Genomic DNA, 23,723 nt, shown 5'->3' on the forward strand with positions numbered 1-23,723 from the left:
GAGAGCTATATTGTGAGTGGGTATTTATTATGAGAAAATCAGGTGCCATAGAGAAGAATAATTGCCTTTGTAAGTGTGTAATTTTTAGACAGTGAGCTTCTCCATGGAAAGGCATTCTTAGGGAGGTAATTGCTAATCCTTGGTGTTAAACATTTCCTCTGAAGGATATTTCACGGTCCAGCTCTCTGACTGCCATTTCTTCCTGTGGGCCAGGGGAGGGAGTAAGTCGGAAATAAAACTGCATCTAGCCTCCACATGGGCCCAAGCCTGTGCATTCCCCAACATTGGTTTCTCCTCATAATTGCTGGAGAATCACATCAAATTATCACCATGGTGGGAGAGCAGAGATTTCCACATGACGTCAGTAGTAGCTTCTCAGGAGGTCACCAGTTAGAGTTCATGGATCAGAGCCCAGACTCTGTGATGCCAATGTCCAAGCTTCATAGAGAATATCCAGACTTGGACAATGTATCTTGATGCCAAACTTAAGAATTAAGTACCCCTGCCCTGTAAAACTGGCTGTCAGAAAGTACTTTCTATACTACCTCAGGCCACTAGCTCAAATGTCAAGGAATAACTGTGGAATTTAAGTCATGGTTCATGGACTATGGTCCAGGCTGTTTTCAAGGATTGAAAGTCTCCCCTTAACTTTGAAGACAAGAGAAGAGCAGAGACCAGGATCTCAGGGACATGGTGTACTGCCAAGGCTACCTATAGAATGTTGTGGCAGGGAACCAAAATGCCATCTGCTGATCAGACAGCCCCAAGCTCAAATTCCAGTCCTGCCAGTACAAGAGACCCTTCTTTTCTGAAGCCGTGGGTAGTTTGAAACCCGTAGTATAGGTATATGATACATATTATTTATAAATTAAACACAGTGTGAGATCAACAGTCACTACTAATAAAGTGGAGTGGTTATAGCATTATAATGAAATGTAGAGGGCTGGAGTGGTGGCTCAGTGGTTAAGACCACTTGCTGTTCTCATTTGAGGACTGGGATTCAGTGCCCAGCATCTACATCACATGGCCCAAATCACTTCTAACTCCAGCTCCAGATGCCCTCTACTGGCCTTCAAGTATGCTGCACCCATGTGCACACCTCCAAGCACCAATTACATTTACATACAATTTTAAATAAAAATAAAATAGAATCATATGTATTATTTCAAAATATGAATTATTGTATGTCTAGATTTTTCTATTTAATATTTTCAGACTATAGTTGACTTGGAAGCAAATGATACCATAGGAAGCCAGGGTCTACTGATAACCAGTCAACCTGACTCAGTGTAGGGTTGCTTTCATAGGGTTCAATAGCATATTGCCTAATGCTTAACAGATAGCAGTTGCCAACACATAGTAATGGCCGTCACCTTACTTTGCATCTTCCCTCTCTCCCACTCTCTGATTTCTTCTAATACATATGACAGAAATCTCACCCCCTTCCTCCTCAGACTTTCCCTGTGCAAAATGTGAGATGTCTTTTGTCTGTAAAAGTGAAATGTTATGGTCTGGATGTAAAATGCTGTCCACCAGGGTCATGTGTTCGAACCCCCTTGATCCTTGTCTGGCTATTTTAGCATCCTTTGGACCCTCTGTGATGTGGACTGTAGCTGATGAAGGTAAGTCACTAGAAGGCGAGCCTTGAACGTGATACCCACCTCTGGTTCTGGCCTTTTTTCTGCTTTCTAGTCTAGTCTTCAAATGAGGACTCTCCGTTACACATTTCCACTATGGAAGAATAATGCAGCCATGCTTACCTGCCATGGTGGACTGTGTCTTCTAAACCCATGAGCCAAATAAATCTTGATTTTCTCTTTTTAAAAAATATACTCTTAAAGATTTGCGTTATTTTGTGGTGAGTGTGTGAGAGAGAGAGAGAGAGAGATCATGCATGTGTGCACTGTGAGAGAGAGTGTGCACACATGCATGTGTGCATGTATATGTATGAAAGAGTGTGTGCATACATGTGTGTGAGAGAAAGAGTGTGTGTGCATGCATGTGTACGTGTGTGAGAGAGCACTTGTGTGCATTGTGTGTGTGTGTATGTATGCACGTGCATGTGCCTATGTTTAGATTTATGGAGACCAGAAGAGGCCACCAGCTCCCCTAAAACTAAAGATACTGGTGGTTGTGAGTTGCTCAACTTGGGGGCTGGGAACTGAACTCAGATCTTCTGCAAGAGCGGGAAAACATTCGACTACAAGGCGAGTCATTTTTCCAGTCTCTCCTAAGTTGTTTTTCTCAGGTATTTGTCACAGTACAGATAAAGTAACACAGCTGAACCATGTTCAGTACAGTTTTAAAAGCACAACATTTTATGTTTCACACCCAGGGCGAGCTAGCTTTTGTGGGGTGTATTTATGTATCCTCCAGTTAGATTCAACCAGCAATGCTCAGGTCTCCTTACTTGACCATGTCTCTGTCCACCCACTAATTTATCTGGTCTGCCTAAGCATGGTGTATCTCAAATTATAAGCTTCTGTATATTTGCCTCTAAGTAACTCTCCATGCATATTGCTAGGTAGACATGAATACCTAGATATTTTTCTTTTGGAATATGAGTGTTATACACAATGAGATGTATGAATTTTAACTGAATTCTCTGAGTACACACACACTCATTCTCTCTCTCTCTCTCTCTCTCTCACACACACACACACACACACACACACAGAGAGAGAGAGAGAGAGAGAGAGAGAGAGAGAGAGAGAGAACGAACAAACCCAGGCCCCTGTTGAATTGTAGACTCCTCTCATTTCTTCAGAAATTCCTCAGAACTGATCTCAGTTTATTCCACTCTTTTAATGCCCAAAGTAGCCCCCATCTGAGTGACCTTTGCTTGAGAATTTGGTATTACGTTACTGTGTGGCACAGGTCTTTCATGGAGAAGCTCCAGCCTCCCATGATACATGTAGGCTTCACCCATACTGCAGAACCAGCAATCCTTCTGCACTGAAAACTTGTGTTGTGTTTGATTGGTATGGGCCTTGGTCTGACGTCAGACTCCCTGCCCCCAGTCCTGTATGTGCCCTCCATGCCTGCCATTCACTTCCTTAGAATAGGGCATCCGTTTCATAAGTTCTAACTATTCTCTCCTCTCCAGCTGTTTATTAAGCTCCACCCTTCCTCCAGGGATCAGTTCTTGTGGACCCTCTTGGCCCTGTCTGCTGCCTACCATCTCTCTACTTTGGGTGCTCAATCGATTTCTACACCTTGGGGTTTTGTCTGTGGGGTTTGGTTCTCCCGTGGGGTCTAAGGGAGAGAGTGGTTGGTGATGGGCGCCAAGTCAGTGAAGAATGAAGAAAATGAGAGAGGTTGAGGTTGGCCGCTCAGGAGAGCAAAGGTGTCTAAGAAAGGGAAGCTGTGGGGAGCGGTCCCTCATGGGGGATGTAAGGACCCTAAAAGCAAAGCACACAGATATGTCTCATGGCTGAGGGGAATGCCCCACTGCTATATGGCATATGTCTCTTTTTTTCTATAATAAAGAGAATCAGTACCTCTCTATTGACAGGGAAAGCATTTCATAAGGTGTTTGTTTATTCAGTTGCTTCTTCCTGTGATCCCTTTTGGGAGGCATGGATAGATATTGCTAATTGCCAATGGTGCCTCTCACCTGGACAGTCATTGCAGCAATTAGTTTTATTGATATTTTGAGGCCAGACTTACTGGGGTGTTTGAAGGAATTGATCATTTCTGCCTTGGCAACAGGTCTGTCTGTCAACTTGGCTTGCCAAAGAGTGGGAGCCTTATTACATTTTATTTCTACCCACGGCGTGGCACCGTCCACCGATGTTCACGGTGGAAGGTGCTTCTTATGTCTTCAAAAGGATGCTGTTGTTTGTATGACTATGCTGATTTCCATTTAAGTCCAGTGAATGCTGCCTGCCTGTACTGTGGTAAGAGGTCACCCAGTGCACTGGAGCATAGGCAACCTACTAGCAGCCACACATGCCCTGGAGAGAAAAATAGTTTCTGTTTACCAAGCATCCCACAACTTCTTTTACCTCCTCAGGTAGGGGTAGGGCATCAGGAGCCTATCCAAGTCCAGAAGGGAATGACTGGCTTGATCTTGTTCAGGTCTTGTGCAAGGCTACCATACCTGCTGTGGGTTCATGAGTGTAATAGCCCTGCCGTGTCCAGAAGCTGGCACTGCACATTAATCTTCTCCATTCTCTAATTCTTCCTCTTCTATGATGTTCTCCCAGAGGGATATGTGTGTGCACATGCAAGTACATGTGTGTGTGTGTGTCTATCTGTGTGTGTATCTGTGTCTCTGTGTGTGTGTGTGTGTGTGTGTGTGTGTGTGTGGTGACAAAGATGTCTTATTCTTAGGGCTGAGGTCTTAGTTGTCCCTGATTCTCAGCACTATGACCAGCCACAACTAACTGTACTATCTACTACCCTGCAAAAAGAACCTTCTCTGATCAAGGTTGAAAGCAGTGCTAATTTATGGGTATAGCCATAAATACTTAGAAGGCATTTTGACAATATGGCATTTAATATTGATGGCTATCCTCTTCCTTACCCCCTCTTCAAACTCCCCAGTAAAAAGGAGGGCTGGCCATCAGACCTCTGGCCTAATGCTACTTGTAGCTAACAACACCCAATAACATGTCAATTGGAGGTGGGAAATATGGGTGTGCAAGTGTGTGTGTGTGTGTACATGTTTATTGTAGGATGTGTATATGGTAAGAACACAACCTCAGGTGCCTTTCAACTTCTGTTTGAGAGAGGATTGCATATTTTGGAACTCTGGCAAGAAGGCTAGATTTGCTGGCCATTCAGATCTGGGGCTCCACCTGTCGCCATCCTCCATGTCACCAAGACTGGTGTCACAAGTACACACCAGAGTACCAAGCATACCTTTTTCTTGGGTTGTCATGCTTGTAAGGTAAGCCATTACTGATGGAGCCATCTTCCCTTCCCCTCTGACCTCTTTCTGTTTCCTACCTCCCGGAGCCAGCAGTTCTCACTGAGACAGAGCCTAACTCATTCCAGTATATAGCAACTGCTCCTTTTCACAACTTCAGATTTTGTTTCTCACAACTCAAAGGAGGTCTTGACTACCCACCTCCTGCTTTCTGCTTAGGGCTGGGCACAAGTGTCCATGAGCGATCCTTGTAATGACATCTTGTAAGACAGCCTATAAAATCGAAGTAGAGCACCAGCCTCTGAAACGGGCATTAACAGGAATCCATTTTGGCTAGGTGTAAGCTTTTATAGGGTCACCATGTTGCCTTCAACGAGCCTGACCATTTTACATCGTTTAGATTGAAGCAGGCCCATCATGTCACAGGCAAATGGCTTTATCATATTTAATTAACCCAGCACCATGTAATAATCTCCTTGGTAATTTCCCTCACCAGAGCTTGAAAGCACGCTGCAACAAATACATCGTCAAAGTCGCAGCTATACTTAAAACTGATTTGATGCCGTGCAGAAAAGAATATTGACAAGTTGCCTCGCAATGCTAATTATACCGAGGAAATGCAAACGGCCTCATCAAGGAAAGAAAGAGCCAGATGGCAGGTTTGTAGATACTGTATGTTCATGTGTTAGGAGAGGGTATGTTAAAAAGGCATCCTGCCCTCTGCATTAGGGAAAGAGCAGGAAGGGGAAGATAGCTGGACCTTTATTGATGCTAAACAGAACCTCTCTTTGCAGACAGTGTCTGGGAAGTGGCAGTTTTATAGCCTGTCCTTGTAACACCCCTTCCTCCTGGTCCTCTTCTTCCCCTGAATGTATACATGTATCTGTGTGTATTATATATACAGGCTCTATAATATATAACTGCGTATGTGCGAAGGCATGTGCGGTATTTTTCTCTCTTTGTTCCATGCATTACCTTCTTGGTCCCCAACCCCTCTCCTTGGATCTCCTCTTCCTACATTACTCCTCTTTTGCTTTGATACTTTGCTTATATACACATATTCTTTAATATATATATATATATATATATATATATATATATATATATACACACACACACACATACATATGTGTGTGTGTGTGTGTGTGTGTGCACGCTTATGTATATGTCATGTGTGTGTGAGCACTCTTGGAGGCCAGACAAGAGCACTGAACCTCCCAGTGCTGGAGTTCTAGACAGCAGTGGGCTTCCAGAGATTGTGCTAGAGACTGAACTCAGGTGCCCTGCAAGAAAGAGTAACAAGCCCCCTTAACCAATGAGCCCCATCTCCAACCCCTATATTTATATATTAAATCTGCATTCTGAATGAGAGGGAAATCCTGTGGTTTTTGTCCTTAGATATACACCCAGTGATCATGGCTATTGAAATCCACCACGTACACCACTACCCAGAATGTGAGTGGGTATTGTTCAGTGTAAATGTGGTGTTCTTTCCTGTGATAGGTGGCACAGTAGGAGAAGGTAGGTGTGTTCTGTGGTGCCCTAGTTGCTCCTTCATGTTTAGTGATGAGAATTGCTCACAGAAAAGATACAGTCATACTAGTTGGTACATCAGTGGGTCTTCATTGAGTGGCCTTGTCCCGCCATCAGCAAGATCACAGTTCCCAGAAAACACTGCAATTAGAAAGCCAGATTCAGTTGGGAACAATGGGCTGAGACCCAAGGAATGTGACAGCCTTGATTAGAAAAGAAATGTGATTTCCAAGGTGAGATTTGGCAAGCCCTTGAATGCACAGTGGAAACAGCAAGGAAGAGTGAATTGAGTTTCCATAAGCTGAGTCCTGAATCCCCTGGCTTTGGAATTGTACAGCTCGGTGACCAGCTGCTGTCCCCAGCTAATTTTGCTGGGGCTGAAGTGTCAGCTGAAGCATTGCTGTGGCTTGGACTGTTTTCATATGAGTCAGGTTTTTCTGTAAGGTTGAACACTACTCATCCTTGACATAGCTGTGACTTTAGCCTTCCTTAGCCAACAGTGCAAGAGAACAGTCTGAAGAGTAGGGGTTTCCTTTGTCTTTTACTAGTTTGTGTGTGTGTGTTTGTGTGTGCGCGTGCACACACTCAAGCATACACACCTGTATACCACATTTGCATCTGTGTGGTTGGACATGTGTATGCAGGTACAGGAGTCTATGGGTACCCATGAACATGCATATTCATGCATGTGGAGCCAGGGTATAACCTTGTGTGTTATTCCTCTTGCACTATCTACTGTGTCTGTATTTGAGACAGTGGCTCCCATTGGCCAGAACTGGCCTACCAATGAGCCTTAAGGATTTGTCTGTCTCCACTTCCCGCCACACAGAGCGTTTTCTTTCTGTGGTGATTGAATTTGGTTGTTATGCTTGCAAGGCAAGCTCATTATCAACTGAGCCTATTGCAGGCTTTCCTTTCCGTGAGTGTGTTTGTTTGTCTGTGTGTCTGTGTGTCTCTGTGTGTGTGTGTGGGTGCTTATGCATATTATACTTTTGTAATACAATCAATTAATCAGAATCGATTTTTATTATAAACTGTTTTTCTCTCTCTTTCTCTCTCTCCTCTCTCTCTGTCTGTCTGACTGTCTGTCTCTGTCTCTGTGTTTGGACCAGGATGTAGCTCTCAGATACTATGTGTACTACCATGCTTCCCTCCATGATGATAATAGACTAAAAAGCTCTGACACTACAAGCCAACCCCCTAACTAAATGCTTTCTGAGAGTTACCTTGGTCATGGTGTCCCTTCACAGCAATAGAGCAGTGACTCAGATAGGGGCTGAATAGTTGGATCCATGGTTAAAAACACTAGCTGCTCTTCCAGAGGACCCAGGTTCAGTTCCAAGTACCCACATGACAGCTCATAACTATTTGTAACTTCATTCCCAAGGTATATACAACACCCTCTTTTTGGCTCTGGGGGCAGCAGACAAGTTTATAGCACTCATAATATGTATGTAGACAAAACATCTATACACATAAAACATTTAAAATTTAAATGTTAGAAAAATGTTTTAAAGTGGATAGAAAGAAAATCCCTCAAGGGCCATATCCCAAGAGTGGTCCATGGGGGACATTTCCCTCAGCTCCTCTGAGACTTCCTTGTGCAGCCATCTTTGAATTGTTGATTTCATTTTTATATTGTTTGATATGCCACCAATCACATATTCTAGATGCTGCTTTAAAACCATCATAAGCTCTTCCTATATGATTCCATATGCACTAAGTCTGCTTTGTGCTGTTATTACCATCCAGAGACAGCTGTCATTCCATGACTTTCACACAGCTACTTCCCAATTACTGTATCACAGCTCTGTTCTTAGATATGTACATTTTAGTTAAATACTCCTTTTCTGTGGCAGATTTATCTCCAGTGTTTCTGATGGGTTTTTTTTCCCTCTGTATATTTAAGAGTGATTAAGTTGTGATTTTAAGTAAAGTCCCATTTGTCCATAAACAGTATTATGCTTTATAATATCTTATGCACATTTTAACAGCCACAGACATTTTTAACAAATGCTAGCCCCGGAAAACGTACCTATTGTTATGTGTCTTTTTGTAAAGATGGAGTTGCCTTTCAAGTTATCACAAAGATTCTCTGTGTGTTTGTTGGGTTAGATAATTATGCATAATGCAGTGATGATATAGATAGCCGTGTGCTGACATGGGCTGTACATTAATCAATGATTATCTACACAGAGTGTGCTGACATGCGCTGTGTTTGCATGTCTTTCTGAAATCAGGAGTCTTTTCTTAGGAAGAGTGTATTAGACTGACATCATCAGATCCAATGCTCTTGATGATAAAGTAGAGGTTAGTTGATGGCTTTTGGAAAGGGTGCTATTAATCTGTTTTACTACCAAGCATTGAACCCACAAAAGAACATGAATATCTATATCTTTTAACTCACAAGTTTTGGGATCAGGGCTATTGGAGTAGAGGAACATCCTAGAAACTCCCAAACTCCATAACTACAAGTAAAGCCAAGCTAGGCAGTCTGAATACAGTGTTGGTTTATAGAAGAGAAACCCAGATGCCCTTGGTTTGCTTTGGTAGTAATGGTTTGTAAGAACTGGGTGTTACATAGGAACTTTTGTAAGCTAGATGACCTGACATGGGTAACTTGAATAAACCATAGTGGGGAGTACTTACACTGGGAAGAAATTGGCCAGTGTTCTAAACTAAGACTTCCTCTCACTAAATAGGAATAATTGTTAAATATTTACTACCCTACTATCGCAGGTGCTGGCTTCCAGGAACAATAGCACACTGGGAGTCTGTGTTCCACACTTGGCCATTTGCACAGGCAAGACAGGGGTGTCAAAGGGTGGGAAACTGGGGAAATGGGCAGACTTCTGGATTCTAGGTCAGAGTACTTGAACTTGAGCTGTCTGGATGTGAGCAGTACTAGACAGACAAACCCACGGACAACGGAGATGCTGGCATAACCAGGCTATTGAAGATATGTAGTGGTATATGTGCAGCAATGGTTCATCTTCCTAGAAATCCTAGGAGGGAGATCTCATTTCTGTCTTTGTCACCATCATTGTGGTGGATAGCTCTAATTGCCAACTTGATATCACCTAGAATAACTTGGAAAGAGAGTCTCAATAAGGGGCTGTCTATATTTAGGTTGTCCTGTGAGGTGAGCATTTCTGCAGGGGATTGTCTTAAGATGATTGTGGGAAGACCCAATCCAGTGTGAGCGGCATCACTCCCTAGTCAGGGGATCCTGGCCTGTGTAAAAGTAGAGTGGGAAAATAGAGCAAGGAGCAAGGTAAGCGTACATGCACCCATTTCTCTCTACCCTCAACAATGCATGTGATGGGAGGAGCTGTTTCAAGTTCTTGCCTTGGCTTTCTCATAATAATTGACTCTAGACTGGATCCAGAAACTGAAATGAACCCCTTCCTCCTCTAAGTTGATTTTTGTCAGGCTGTTTGATCACAGTAGTGGAAATGAAACTAGAACAATCACCAACTCCATCATCCCTCATTAACAAATGATAAAGCTAAGACTTGGGTAGGGAAATCGGTCCCACATCATAGTTACAGAGTTGACCATTGAAATCATTAAGTTAAACTACAGATGCCAAGCCTGTAGTAACTATGCCAGCATACTTTCCTGGTCTCTCTTCATAAGAGCTATAGTCACATGGTAGTCATAGAAGCAGCCATTGGGAAGAGCCAGGAGTACCCTCGTGTTACATGATCCTGATTCTCAGAAAATGGGAATCATGTGCTAGTGGTTTGGGTGGGAAGAAATGTTACTTAGGTTGCATGGAGGATTGCAGCTTTGAACTGGATATTTTCATCTCTCAGAATCAGCTCCGATTGGACCAAAGCAAGGAGGCCCAGGCAGAGAAGGTTGGATAGGCTAAGCCAGCAGAAATACTTACAGTCAGGCTAAGTCAGTGCTCTGTAGTGCTAGAAATGAATGCCTCTCTTTCTCTTTGCTGTCTTTCTTGGCCACAAGAACCCTGCTTTGTGCAGGTTCCCATTTCTTCTCTCTAGTTTTCCCACCTTGACTATCCCCATGATAGATTAAAACATCGTGAAGTCTGCCCCAACGGCCACACTCCTCTTCCCCAGCGCCATTTTAGAGGCACCGAAAGCACTGCTATTGGTAGTCCTGCAGGGGAAGTGATGGTAATGGGAGATCATGACCCTGTATTATCAGAGGTACACTGAGAAGCCCCCTTTAAGCACTAGGCAGTTCCAGCTCTGTGTTTTCAGGCACTCTCATGGTCGAGGGGTACTTTAAGAACTCATGATTCTCCAGTACATTCTAGGTTTCCCTCTAGGTACCTAGATCCATAGGCATGTATTGCCTCTACCACCGTGAAGAACATTGGGACACCTTATTAGTGGTTTCATTTGCCCACGGTCAACCCTGCTTCCTACATTGTTTTGTTTACAATCACTTACTCTGCCCGACTTACAAATGAAGCATTATCAAAGATAGATGATGTATATAGGAAATACTTAGCACACCCTGTTCAGTACTATCTACATTTGGGGGCATCCACTGTAGGCCTCTGGGCCTAAGAGCTCAGTATAACTCAAGTCACTCAGCTGAGGCAAACAATATAAAATTTTTGCTTATTGTGTTTGCTTCTTTTCTGGTTATTGAGACAAAAGCTGCCCCCTCCCCGCCGCAACCTGCCCGAATCTCCAACAACTCCTTAAGGAAGGAAAAGTTTATTTTACTTCACAGTTTGAAGATTCAGCCGTCATAGTGGGGAAATCAAGGCAGCAGGGCCATGAGGCAGCTGGTGACACTCTATCTGCAGGCAGGAAGCAGAGAGATGAATGCTGGTACTGAGGTCATCTCATCCTTTCCATTTTATTCAGAACATGAGCACAGCCCATGATATGGAGTCACTGATGGTTGAGCTGGGTCTCCCATATCTATTAATCTAATCTACATATTCCCCAGAGCTGTGCCCAGAGACTTGTCTCCTAGGTGATTCTAGAACCTGCTGAATTAGTCCTCAACCCCTAGGTTGCCGCCATTCCATTCTTTCATCCTAACTCACCTAGGGATATTGCTTCTGCGTATACACAATGACTCGGTCACGCTGTTTCCCTAGAATACCTTTTCATCGTCTGTGTAATTATCAGCCCAGGGAAAGGCTCTGGAGTGGTGAGTGGTCCAGTGTGGATTCTGGCAGTACATACTTCTTCCCTTTATATCTGTACAGTTTTACCACAGCTGTCAGATCTCCATGTGCCCTAGCTTTCCTGTGTGTGCATCGTGGATACTTAGAGTACCTGTCTCATATGTCTTGGGAGACGTGGTGAGTCCATGGATCAGCCCTTAGAAGTCTACGTGGTGCAGAGCAGGCACTCATTGACGTTTAAATCCACCTTCAGAACAAGGTGACTTTATTTTCTATCCAACACCATTTACCATTAGCTGGTTTCGGTGCTGTCCCCCACCACCACCCCCAGCAACTTTTCTCCCAAATGACTTGACTGTCACTATCATCCTGTACCAAACTCTTCTGGGGGGTTGGCTCCATCCTGAAAGCACTGCATGCTCCCTGCGTTTGTCAGTCAGGAAACCCACAAGGCGGGGGTGCAAAGAGAACACACCACACAGAGCCTGGAAATGACTCCGTATTAACCTTTATAGTCATAAAGAGGACACTGAGTCAAAACTGGTGTGCCTGGGCTCATTCTCCTGGCCTGGCCACTTGCCTTCTCGACCATGACAGATGCATACATCATGCCTACTGCAGGGGAGAGAGTGAGTGGTAATGATCTTGGCAACTAAACTGCCTTGACATAGACAGGAAATGGGTCATGGTACCAACACCCAAAAGTAAGACTGAGACACAGGTGCAGTGCCCACAAGAAGGTCCCAGACACGCTAATCCTCTCACAGGCACTACAATGATGCCCTGTGTGCTAGCCTCCCCAGTTGAGACTTCCAGCACCTCTCTGAGTCCCAAATTCCTCAACCATGCACGAGCCTCTTACAACTGCCTGCAGTCACCACAGTATGGGAAGTAGTTGGAATGCAGTCACTAGACTCAGGAACCATCTGGTAAAAAGTCAACACAGCCTTGTCACGTAGCGATGACAGCTTTGGATTCAGTCCCACATGGGTGCGACGTCCAGTTCTTTAATGTCCCAGCTGTGCGAACTGGGAAAACCCCTCTCTCTGACTTGCATGTTCCTTGTTGGCGAGATGGAGTAGAGTTAGAGCTACCCCATAAGCCGTGCCCAGGGGTAGGTTGCTGGCATCGACTGAACCCTTAGTGAGAAGAGTGGTATATTAACACATGTTGGTCCATTTCATCTAATTCCAAGAAACTCCCAGTGTATGGCTAGCCACAAAGTTGGCTCTTCAAGTAATAGCCAATAGGTGCATATGGGAGGACAGGTCCTTGAGCCTGTGTGTATCTCCACTTTTGTTTGGACAAGAACAGAGCTCTGTTTTTGTCAGTGGACAGAACTAGAGGAAGGGAAGTGACATATGGTACTGTAGTCCTTCTGAGGCTGACTCCTGTAATTCATATTGCACAGGATGCTCATTTCATAGAGGTTCTAGATGGGTCTTAAGAAGTATCCATGCTTAGCGTGACTCTCCAAGTCTGTGGCCCCTCTTGTAGTAAATGGGACCAGCTGGACCCCATGGCAGCTACTGTAGTGGTGCAAAGAGCCTGCAAATGAACCTTCTTTTCAAATTAGAATCTCAGTGCTATCACCCGTGTGTTTGAGGGACACTGGCTCCAAGTGAATAAGGCCTGGTCCTGTCTGTTTTTTGTTTTCTTTCACAAAGATGGGTTGATGATGGGATTGGGTTGCTTTCCAAATGGGACACCTGGTCCTTCAGGGTATAATCAGACACTGTTCGGGGAATTGCTGTACTAAAATGCTAGGCTGCTTTGCAGTGGCGCTGTTCCTATTGTCTGCTAGTAGAGACAAGGTAGGAGGTCACAGTCCACATTAGGCAAAGGACAGAACCAGGCACACTTGACCCAGCACCAAAATGCAGGAGTTTCTGGTTAGTCTTGGGGTTCCTGTCTAGCTTCTGCTGTGTGTCAGACACTGACTTTCATAACATCCTTCTTTCCAACAAGATAGGGGAGGTTGGGACTTTTAAATCTAGTTTACAAGTAAGGAAACTGAGAGCCAAGGAGGTGTCACCCTGTGGGGGCCAGAAAATATTATAGAAAATTAAGTGTGAGTCTCACAAGAACTTAGACTGTAGAGAAGACATGTTCATGGAACTTTAATATTGTCCAATATTAAATTGCATCATGCCTGCTGTAAAGGGCACCTCGCAGAGTTATACATCTCAAGCTGCCATGGATGGATTTGTGTGGAATCCTGCAGTAGATACAACATGTGTTCTCATTCCACAAATTCTGCACTCTGATATATCATGTGTTTGTACCAGTGACAAATCTATTGGCATGTGACAAATTATCCTCAAACACTGTTGTTTACATGAAAGCTATTGCAAGATATCTGGGTATGGAGACTCGGGAGATTGCTTAGCCATACCTGAGGCTAACATCAAGGTTACCTGGGACCCGAAGCTTCATTTATATGAGTCTGATAGGTTAGTTTCTGAATATACCCATGAAGATGTGGGGAGGATTTTGTCTTTTGAGGCTATGGGCCTGCACGCCTTGGTTGCTGCTTGGCTGTTGGATAAGGAAAGGCCCCTGTGGTCTCCCCCACAGGGCAGCTTACCTCATGGAGGCAAATGATGGAGGAGATCAGAGGGATGGATGGATGGATGGGTGCCCACATTGCCAAAGCTCTGCCTTTCCACTACTTCATCATGGAAGACCATGTTCAGTTCCTTCAAAGCAAGTCACTAAATCTTGATCCAACTTCATGTTAGGGAGGCACAGGAGAGCAAACACCTGAGAAAAGCGGGTATCACTGAGAGTCAGATGCAGCCTAGCAAAGTACCCAGGGCTTCTTTGCTATAAAGCGAATAGCAAGCAAATACCGAGTTATGTGTGCAGGTACAGTAGAGAGATCTCTCCCAAAGAAAATCTTGTCTTCCTTAACAAGTCTTACATACCCTGGTAATCCTCTTCCTAAAACAAAGGTATGCTGGTTTGAGAAACCCAGGGAGAGTCAAGTCTTCCTGTCCTAGAAGTCTTCGTTCTTACGTGGCTTGCTTTGAATCCACTTTCCTTGACCCTGATGATGAATCCGACCTTCTTCCTAAACTGAATATGGAGGAGGCATTCTCTTGTGGTTTCTGTTGATGCTCTATACAAATAAGGGTTTTCCTTAGAACCCATACTTTTAGCATAGGAAGCTCAATGTCTATGTACTTACTACCTTGTAGCTGGAAGCATCTCTTTAACCCCCTTCCCCATGCTCTTCCTCTCTGCATCTTTGTGCTCCTCCCTCCAGATGCCCTCCCTCTATCTCTGTACCTCTGTGCGTTCCCCTCCTCTTCCTTTAGTTAAGATGAGAGATTACCATAACTTATGAGCTCTGGCTGCACAGAAGGCATCGTATCTCCAACTGATTGTTTCCAAAGCTAGTCAATTTGAACTTGGACCTTTTCCAAAGCCCCCATTTTTCTTAGAATGTCTGCAACAGATTTTTAAGAACTGTGTGTCTTCCCTACCCTGGGTAGGATAATACATTGAATATGCTCATTTAATTTACCTTGATGCTAAATGCCACCGCTTCTTTTTATGATGTAGGCAAAGTAGCAATACAAGTTAATCTCAATGATTAAAAAGGAAAAAAAAATGTTAATCAAAACACTCTCCCTTTTCATAGATGTTTTCTTTCATGCCTGCTGAGTGACTGTCACAGCTTGTGACACTCTCCTCTCCTCTTCACTTCCATTGTACATCATTATCATCATACAGGTGCAGTGTCTCCCTGAGTTAGTGCTGTACCTTCCCCTTCGTTTCAAGTCTTAGATTTTCTATTTTATCATTAGTAATCTTACTCATTTACGTTTTAAATGATATCCCCTTCCTGGTTTCTCCTCCACAAACCCTCCATTCCATCTCCCTTCTCCCCCCTCCCCTTTGCCTCTATGAGGGTGCTCCTCCACCCACTCACTCACTCATTCCTGCCTTACAACTCTCCAGCATCCCCCTATGCTGGGGCATCAAGCATTCACAGGACTAAGGATCTCCCCTCCCATTGATGTCAGATAAGGCCATCATCTGCTACATATGCAACTGGAGCCATGGGTCCCTCCATGTGTACTCACTGGTTGGTGGTTTAGTTCCTGAGAGCTCTGGGTGGTCGGGTTAGTTGATATTCTTCTTCCTATGGAGTTACAGTTTCCTTTAGCTCCTTCAGTCCTTCCCCTAGCTCTTCCATTGGAGTCCCCAGGCTCAGTCCGATGGTTGGCTGTGTCTGCATTCGTATTGGTCAGGTGCTGGTAGAACCTCTCAGGGAACAGCCATACCAGGTTCCTGTCAGCAAGTGCTTCTTGGCATCAGCAATAGTGTTGGGGTTTGGTGTCTGCAGATGGATTGGATCCCTAGGTGAGGCAGTCTCTGGATGGTCTTTCCTTCAGTCTCTGCTCCATTTTTTTTTTTTTTTTTTGGTCCCTGTCTTTTCTTTGGACAGGAACAATTCTGGGTTAAAAATTTTGAGATGGGTGGGTGGCCCCCATCCCTCAAGTGGGGGCTGTGTCTATCTACTGGAGGTGGTCTCTACAGGTTCTCTCTCCCCTCTGATATTTTGGCTAAATTCATCCCTGTTGGGTCCTGGAGCCAAAAATATGGAATGCTTCATGAATTTGCATGTTATACTTGTGCAGGGGCCATGCTTATCTTTTCTATATTGTTCCAATTTTAGTATACATGCTGCTGAAGCCAGCACTAGATTTTCTGTTTTAAAATTGTCTTTGTTTGTTATACCATATAAAGCACTAGGTTAGATTACGGTATTGCTATACATAGGTGGTTCTCAATATGTATAGCAGGAGGTTTGTACGTGCATATTGTATGGTATATACAGAGGATCTCTTAAGTACGGGCATGCATGTATACAGGTGTGCATCATGTATGTGCCTGTATGTGGGGATATAGATGTCTAAAGTTGACATTTTAGTAGTGTCTTTATAGGTTGTTTTCCACTATATTTATTGAAACCAACTTGCCAAGTCCAGCCACTTTAATGCCATGAAGCACCATCCATCCAGCCCACCTGCCCCTCTTCATAAAACCAGCTGTGCCATCTTTCAGGAGTCTATCTCTGTAAGGCCTGTGGATTGAGGAATTCTCTCCCAGAAAGAGGAGTCAGGGGCAACCCCTCCTCCCAGCCATGTGTATACAAGTCTGTTTTAATTGACTATCTCCTGGGGGGGGGGCAAAAGGATGTCTGGGCTGTGTAAGGGAGCTCCAACTACATTCCTATGAAGAATCCACCATCCATGCTGGGTAAATGTTTTCCGTTCCCGGTGATTTGAGGTTACCCATGCTCCCATATAATGCTGTACCCATTCCCTGTAAGAAAGCGGATAGACACATTGGTTCTCAGAGTGAACTGGTAGAATTGTACTTTGGTTTGCCATGAGAGGTGAGGGTAGACATTGTTCACAGATCATCAAAGGAAGGAACTTCCACAACATTGAGTTAGTTAGTTTTCCTTGGAGTTTCCTGTCTCTCCCTCTTGAGTGCTGTGGTTACAGAAGGTCCCCACATGCATCCAGCTTTTACGTAGGTTCTATGATCCAAAGTCTGGCCATCATGCTTGCTTGGTATGCTTTTTTAAAAAAAATCTATTTAGCGATATCCCTAGCCCCCATAGTGTGTTCACAGTATACAAGGCTATTGGGCCCCAGTTATTCGCAGATAGAAGGTGGCTAGCAAGGCACCAGCACCACCGCCATCCAAACTTGGATGCCTGAGCCCCGGGAGCTGAAGTACCCTTGCTCCTCTGATTGTAAAGGTTTTCAACACAAATGTAAGTCTGAGAAGAGAGTGACCAGGAGTGAGCCCTGGAGGCTGCTGTGTGTATCGATCTATCTCAGAAGGACAGGCTTGGATCCTAGAAAGAGAAGAAAATGGTCAGAATTTCTAAGAGGCAGGAGAATCATGAAGCCAAAATTAGAAAGGATTAGAAGAAGATGCATCAGTCCATCAGACAAGAGGCAGCATCCAGCTCTCATGGTTGCCTATCTTCCTTATGCAATGTGGTTGACGTGTGAAATGGCATTTATAATGTACTAAGCACTTGGAAAATTCAGTCCCTTAAAAGGAGGTTCTATCTCCCCAGTTTTATAGACAAGGATACTCAGGCTCGGACAAACACGTGTCTAAGGTCACTCAGTCAGCAGGTGACAGACAGTTTGCTCTCATGGAACTAAGAACCCAGGAGACAGCCCTGGGGGAATTCTTGTATAACCACAAGGATGACTGATGTGGGAGCAATGGCCTGGTGTCCCGCAGACAGTGTTCTTCTTCCCTTGGGACTCTAGGGGTTTGGAACAGATTAGGAATCAGGCCTTAGGATCGGGTGCAGAATGGTGGTGGCTCACTCCAAGGGCCAGGGCTGAAGAGTCCAGGGAAAGTCAGAAAGAACCACACTGCATGTGTGCTCCGCTCTAATCCAGCTGTGCTGTGTGTTTCTACATACTGTCCTGCCACTGCTGAATGGTTCGTTGGGTTGCATGGATGGGAATTCAGTTCTTGGAGTGGCATGTGTGCATGTGTGCATGCATACATATGTGTGCGTACCCACGAGGGTGTGTATGTATGTTTGTATGTGTATGTATGTATATATGTGTGTGTGTGTGTGTGTGTTTCTGCATGTGTGAGTGTGTTGCCCCAAGTCTCTTCCCTACCAGATGGTGACAGAAGGTCACCATGGGAGAAGACAGCGACTTCTTATTCTATTCTGGCACCCAGTTCCTTTGTGGGAAAGCGCCCCCCACCCCAAATCAACTAGTCCTTAAATATACAAATACATCTATACCTACACATCACAGTTTTAGGGGGTTCTGTCTCTGCCCTTTGGTGCAAAGAGAAAATCCATATTGCCCTGGGTTTCAGGTATGCATGGATACCTTCAGGACTGAAACCTGTGACATAATATCAAGAAAATTACCAGATTATACGGCACCAAACCTCTGCCCTCTTGCTTGTAGGATTGGGAATTAGGACAGGCCAGCACCATATATTTTAAGTGGAACTCCATCCCCTGTAGACCATAAGTGGCCCTGTCAGAGTTTATTTGAAAGCTATGCCTGCCTTCAGAAATTCATTAGAGGGTCAGGGCCTTACAGGAGGGGAAGGTGTGTCTCTTTGACGATCCTTCTCTTGCTCTCTGATAAAGGGGATGGCAGGCAGGCTCGAAATGACTCCTGGGTAGCAAGGAATATAAATATCCAGTCCTGACAGGTCCCTAAAGGATAAATGACAGCAGCACATGCAGCCTGGCTTCTGTGCATCTCCAAGCGGCCCTTCCTCTGCGACCGAGCTGACATATGAGTAAATTGATTCCAGGTGATGCCGACATTTTGTAATTATCACTATCTATAATTTTCATCATATTCTGCTGAATATTTTGATCATTTAAAATAGAGACGCAAGCCTAATAGTGGTCATTAGTTTAGCTCAAGAGAAAATTCATGGTTTAATAAACTTACATCAGAAATGACTTAGTCAAAATCACAACCGGCATGATTAGTGCCCTCATTTATTTTTTATAATAATAATAATAATATTAAGAAAAACCAGACTGACTTTAACCAAACTGACAGCTACTCAAACTGGTTCATTATTATATTGTTATTTTTGAGGAAGCAAAGATAGAGATATAGTTATAGACATACATATACATATATGTATACATATTATATATATATATACACACACATATATATATTATAGTAATATAGTTGGTAGTAGTCAAAAATGTAACAACTTGACATAAAAGCAAGGGCCATATTCTGTTCTATGGTTGGCAGTAGCTGACTGATGCCAGTGCTCTCTTTTCTGCCCACTTGAGGAAAACCTGGTGGCCTTGGAAGGAGGTCAGGCATAAGGACTCTGACCTCCCTTCCTACTGCCCAAAGAGGTTGTTTTGTGACACTTGCTGGGCAGGCAGGCAGCCTTGGACTTGACTTTCATATTTTCCTTTGTTTCAATTTCTGTTTTAAGTGAACCCCCTGTAGCTTGCTGCTGGGTTCATTTCAAAGAAGAAAGAATAAATGGAGCAGTAGTCAGAGATGATGATTTAAAACTATTATGAAGAGGGTTTGGTCACTGCTAAGGCATGGCAAGCAGATATCCGCCTGGAGACACTGCACCTATTGACCTAGAGCCTGAAATCGCAGCGTCCTTTACACTCCTCTAGTTCTGGGGCTGGAGGCTGCTGAGTCCTGACCACCAAGTGGCCTGCTGGTGGCTCAACGTGTATAGGCTTACTGACAGGATTAGCAGGTGATGGTGGTGGTAGTGGTAGTGGTGCCGCCACTGCCTCCTCCTCCTCCTCTTCCTCCTCCTCCTCCTCCTCTTCCTCCTCCTCCTCCTCCTCCTCCTCCTCCTCCTTCTCCTTCTTTCCCTCCCCCTCCCTCTCTCCCTTTTCTTCCATTTGCTTGCTTGGTATGTGTTTATGTATGTGTGTGCATGTGCGTGTGTGCATGCCACAACACATGCATGGAGATCACAGGAAAATGTGCAGAAGTGAACTCTCTCCCTCACCATGTAGGTTCCAGGGATCAAACTGAGGTCCTGAGCCTTGGCAGAAGTCCCTGTACCGACTGACTCACCTTGCCAGGCTAGATATCTTAATGGACATAACCTGTATGGTTGAGCCATATGTTATCACCCTGACAGTTGGGGTTGCTGCTACCTGCTCAACCATGGCACATCTATCCTTCCATTGATATGTCCAATTCATCTACTTATTCATCTTTCCATCCAGTCACGTTCCACCTGCCCACTGATCATCCACCCATCCCACCACCCTCCCATCTCTCTCACTAATCTACCTACACAATATCCCATCTTTGTATCTGTCTGTCTATTCATCTGTATCTTCTATCATCTATCTATCTATCTATCTATCTATCTATCTATCTATCTATCTATCTATCTAAATGTTGTATATGGAGTAGGGATCATCTGTCTATCTATGTATCTATATATGTATCTATGTATGTGTGTCTATCTATCTTTCTGAATGTTGTATATGGGGTGGGGATCATTTGTCTATGTATCTATGCTTCTATGTATCTATCTATGTATGTGCGTATTATGTATATGTATGTATATATGTATATCTATCTATCTATGTCTTTCTTTCTTTCTTTCTTTCTTTCTTTCTTTCTTTCTTTCTTTCTTTCTTTCTTTCTTTGTTTCTTCCACCAGTCTATGCATCCAGCCATTGATTGATTCAGTTACTCACTTGCTTCTATTCAACCATTCGCATATCCATTCTCCTACAAACCCATTATACTCATTCACAGAAGCGCGTACCTTTCATATAAATCAGGCACACTTTAGGTGACAAAGAAACATATAGGGCATAGTTATACTGCTTGAGAACTTAAGGTCTAATACAGAAGCCACAGGCAAAGTGGAAAGCTGGTGCCCAGAGCTGATTGTGAGTATAGAGACTATGCAGACTGGTCGAGAAACAGAGAGGAGACCTCACTGTGAGCAGGCAGAAAGCATCTACTGAACTCTGACATAGAAGGTAAGGGAGTGGCCACTTAGGAGTGGGAAATGTGACAGCCTGAACTTGAGCAGAACACAGACGTCCAGGAACTGGCTGCCCATACTATGGCAGATTAATTGTTTGGGAGAACTACCTCTATGTGGACTGGGATGACCACAGACAATACTGGGGAGAATTGAGGTTCTGAGCACATGAAGGTACCCAGAAGCAGCTTTGGGAAACCATCCAAAGAGCCTAGGTTCTGCATGAATAAATGAAATAGGAGAATAACCAAACAGACAGGGGAACACATAAATGAATGGGAGGTAGCTCAAAATGTCTTAGGGACACGTCAATACACAATCAGATTCGCTCAGCATAGGTGATTCCTCTAACTATGTATACTAAAACCCTGGACCAGGAAGCAGTTCTACCCCTAGGGTGAACCTCAGCCTACTTTCTGGCTGCCTGCTTCCTGTTGCGGTGTCTTCAGGGGGCCAGGAAGAACAAACTGTTGTTTAATCCCCTGCTCTTGGCTTTCAGCTCTGTACAGCTCTGTACAGCTCTGTACTGCGGTCTGCTCAAACTCCTTTCCCAGAAGCCTCTGGGTCTCTATTGGAGCCCAGCATCTGTTACTCGGGCAACACCTCCTCCCAACAAGAGCACAGACTTTGTAGCTTTCCCAGGTGCTGTAAGCCAGGCATTGCCAAAAATGCCAGCGACCCACAGGTCTCCTCCCTCCGCAGAGATTAAACAGATCGGAAACAAGGGCTTGTGGACAACAGGTGTGGCTCAGTGAGAGTAAATGTTCTCTTCTGATACTGCAGTTGGCATCCAAGTGCATTTCCTGCCTGTGGAGCCAGCTTCAGGAGCATGGGAGAATGCCTCCGAGCCAGGGCATGCTCTGTGCTCTCCCTTTAAGGCCAAAGGCATCATCAGCTCAAGGAGCAGGCGTCCTCTAGGGGCAGGGGTCCAGGTGGGGATAATGCCTGGATCTTGCAGCTCCAGTCTGCTGACTGGTTAGGCTCTGCGAGGGTGCTAAGGGGCTCCATCATCCCTCATTAACTTGGCTAGATGAACTTGGTAAGCGAAGCTAGCATCATGGAGTGAACCTGTCTTTCTCACATCTTGAAATCAAGAGCTCAGACCATGAGGGCACAGAGAGGCAACTGCAGGAAGTTCCCCAGTTCTAAGACCACTGAATAAAATTCCCAAGGACAAAGAGAAGAACTTTTACCTATTGAAAAGTTCTCTCTCTCTCTCTCACTCTCTTGCTCTCTCTCTCTAAAGGGATTTGCTTGCCTGGTGAGACTTTCTGACCTCCTCAATTGCTCCAGTCCACCTTCCCTCACAACCCAGAGACTCTTACATGCCTGCACTTGGTGCTGCTACACTCAACATACAGAAGAGGGAGGACTCTAAAAGACAATCACAGATACTTACAAAAGAACTCAAGCTCTCAGGATCTGTGGCTGCTTTCAGGAGTCCTATAGCTGTGGCATCTCTTTGTTACATGATCACACCTGCCCATGAGGGCTGTTGGGAAATGTAGTCCAGTCGTGTGCCCATCTTCTCCACCCCCACCCCCACCCCTACCCCAAACCCCACAAACTACAACACTGCTTTTAGAAAGCACTGGGGATCTCTTCCTCACACTATGTTCATAATTGCTCATTGAGACAGTGAAGGGAAGGAACAAATTGGTGATTGTTCCAAAAATAAATCTACCAATCTCTTTTGATATTATGTTATCAGAAACCCATAGGAACTGTTGGATTTGTGTGAGATATTAAGAGGCATGTTGGGAAGACACACCCCTTTCTCTGTCATTTCCAACACCTGATTTGAATACTAATACATCCGCTCTGGGAGGCCAATCCCAGCAATGAGAAGGCCTCCAGAGTTTCCGTAGCACAGCAGTCCTTCATATCCTACCCATGCAACAGCTCTGGGAAACGGAACATGCCCAGATGTTTGCTTCTAAAAATCATTCAGAAAGCCAGGCTGCTGGGGGTCTTAGGTCTTCGAATGACCCTTGCCACACTTCTGCGTGGGTACGTCTGTTTCACCCGGATGTCCCCAGATTGCATGTCACTTCTGTCCAGCCTTTCCTGTTTCCACTTGCTCTAGAGACAGTTAGGAGCTCCCAGGGTATCCTGTAGTCTCCACTGCTGGGGGGCTCCAACACTCAGCTTTCCAAGTGACTCAGGACAGCCTCCTCCTGCCTAGCCAGGACACAGAAATACCATGGAGGTGCATGTACCACAGATGCACATGGTCTCTGCCTGCTGCTGATGGCCTACTTAGTCGCTGTCCCTTGGTCACATGGCCACATCTGCCTGTGGGGGCTATTGGGAAATGTAGTCCAGTTGTGGGCCCAGGAAGGAAGGAGTAGTGATTTGGGCAACAGCTATTGGTGTTCCCTTCCTCCTGTAAACCCCCTGTTTATGGAGGACCTGTTGTGAACCTTTCATTGTCCTAGGACTAAGGATGCAGCTGTTATGAACACATCCATTGTCCTTCTTTCTACAGTTAGAGGCCAGGGGAGGAAAAGAAGCAGTGTTAATGGCTAGCTGTAGAATTAATTACAATTTCAGTGCTTCCTGCAGTGGAGACTACAGGATACCCTGGGAGCTCCTAACTGTCTCTAGAGCAAGTGGAAACAGGAAAGGCTTCTGGACAGAAGTGACATGCAATCTGGG

The 23,723-nt window shown here is 44.7% G+C and overlaps 1 protein-coding gene and 1 non-coding gene across 3 annotated transcripts in view; one reads left to right on the plus strand and one right to left on the minus strand.

The window, feature by feature from the left end:
* Cdh13 (cadherin 13) overlaps positions 1-23,723 on the plus strand; it is a 1,184,913-nt gene that overhangs the window by 270,347 nt on the left and 890,843 nt on the right. The gene's annotated exons all lie outside the window — the stretch shown is intronic.
* Gm24035 lies at positions 16,130-16,236 on the minus strand. The gene has a single exon (XR_003947651.1). It is a non-coding gene; the product is annotated as a U6 spliceosomal RNA (small nuclear RNA).

The sequence above is a fragment of the Mus musculus genome, chromosome 8, assembly GCF_000001635.26.
Source record: "Mus musculus strain C57BL/6J chromosome 8, GRCm38.p6 C57BL/6J".
Lineage (NCBI taxonomy): Eukaryota > Metazoa > Chordata > Mammalia > Rodentia > Muridae > Mus > Mus musculus.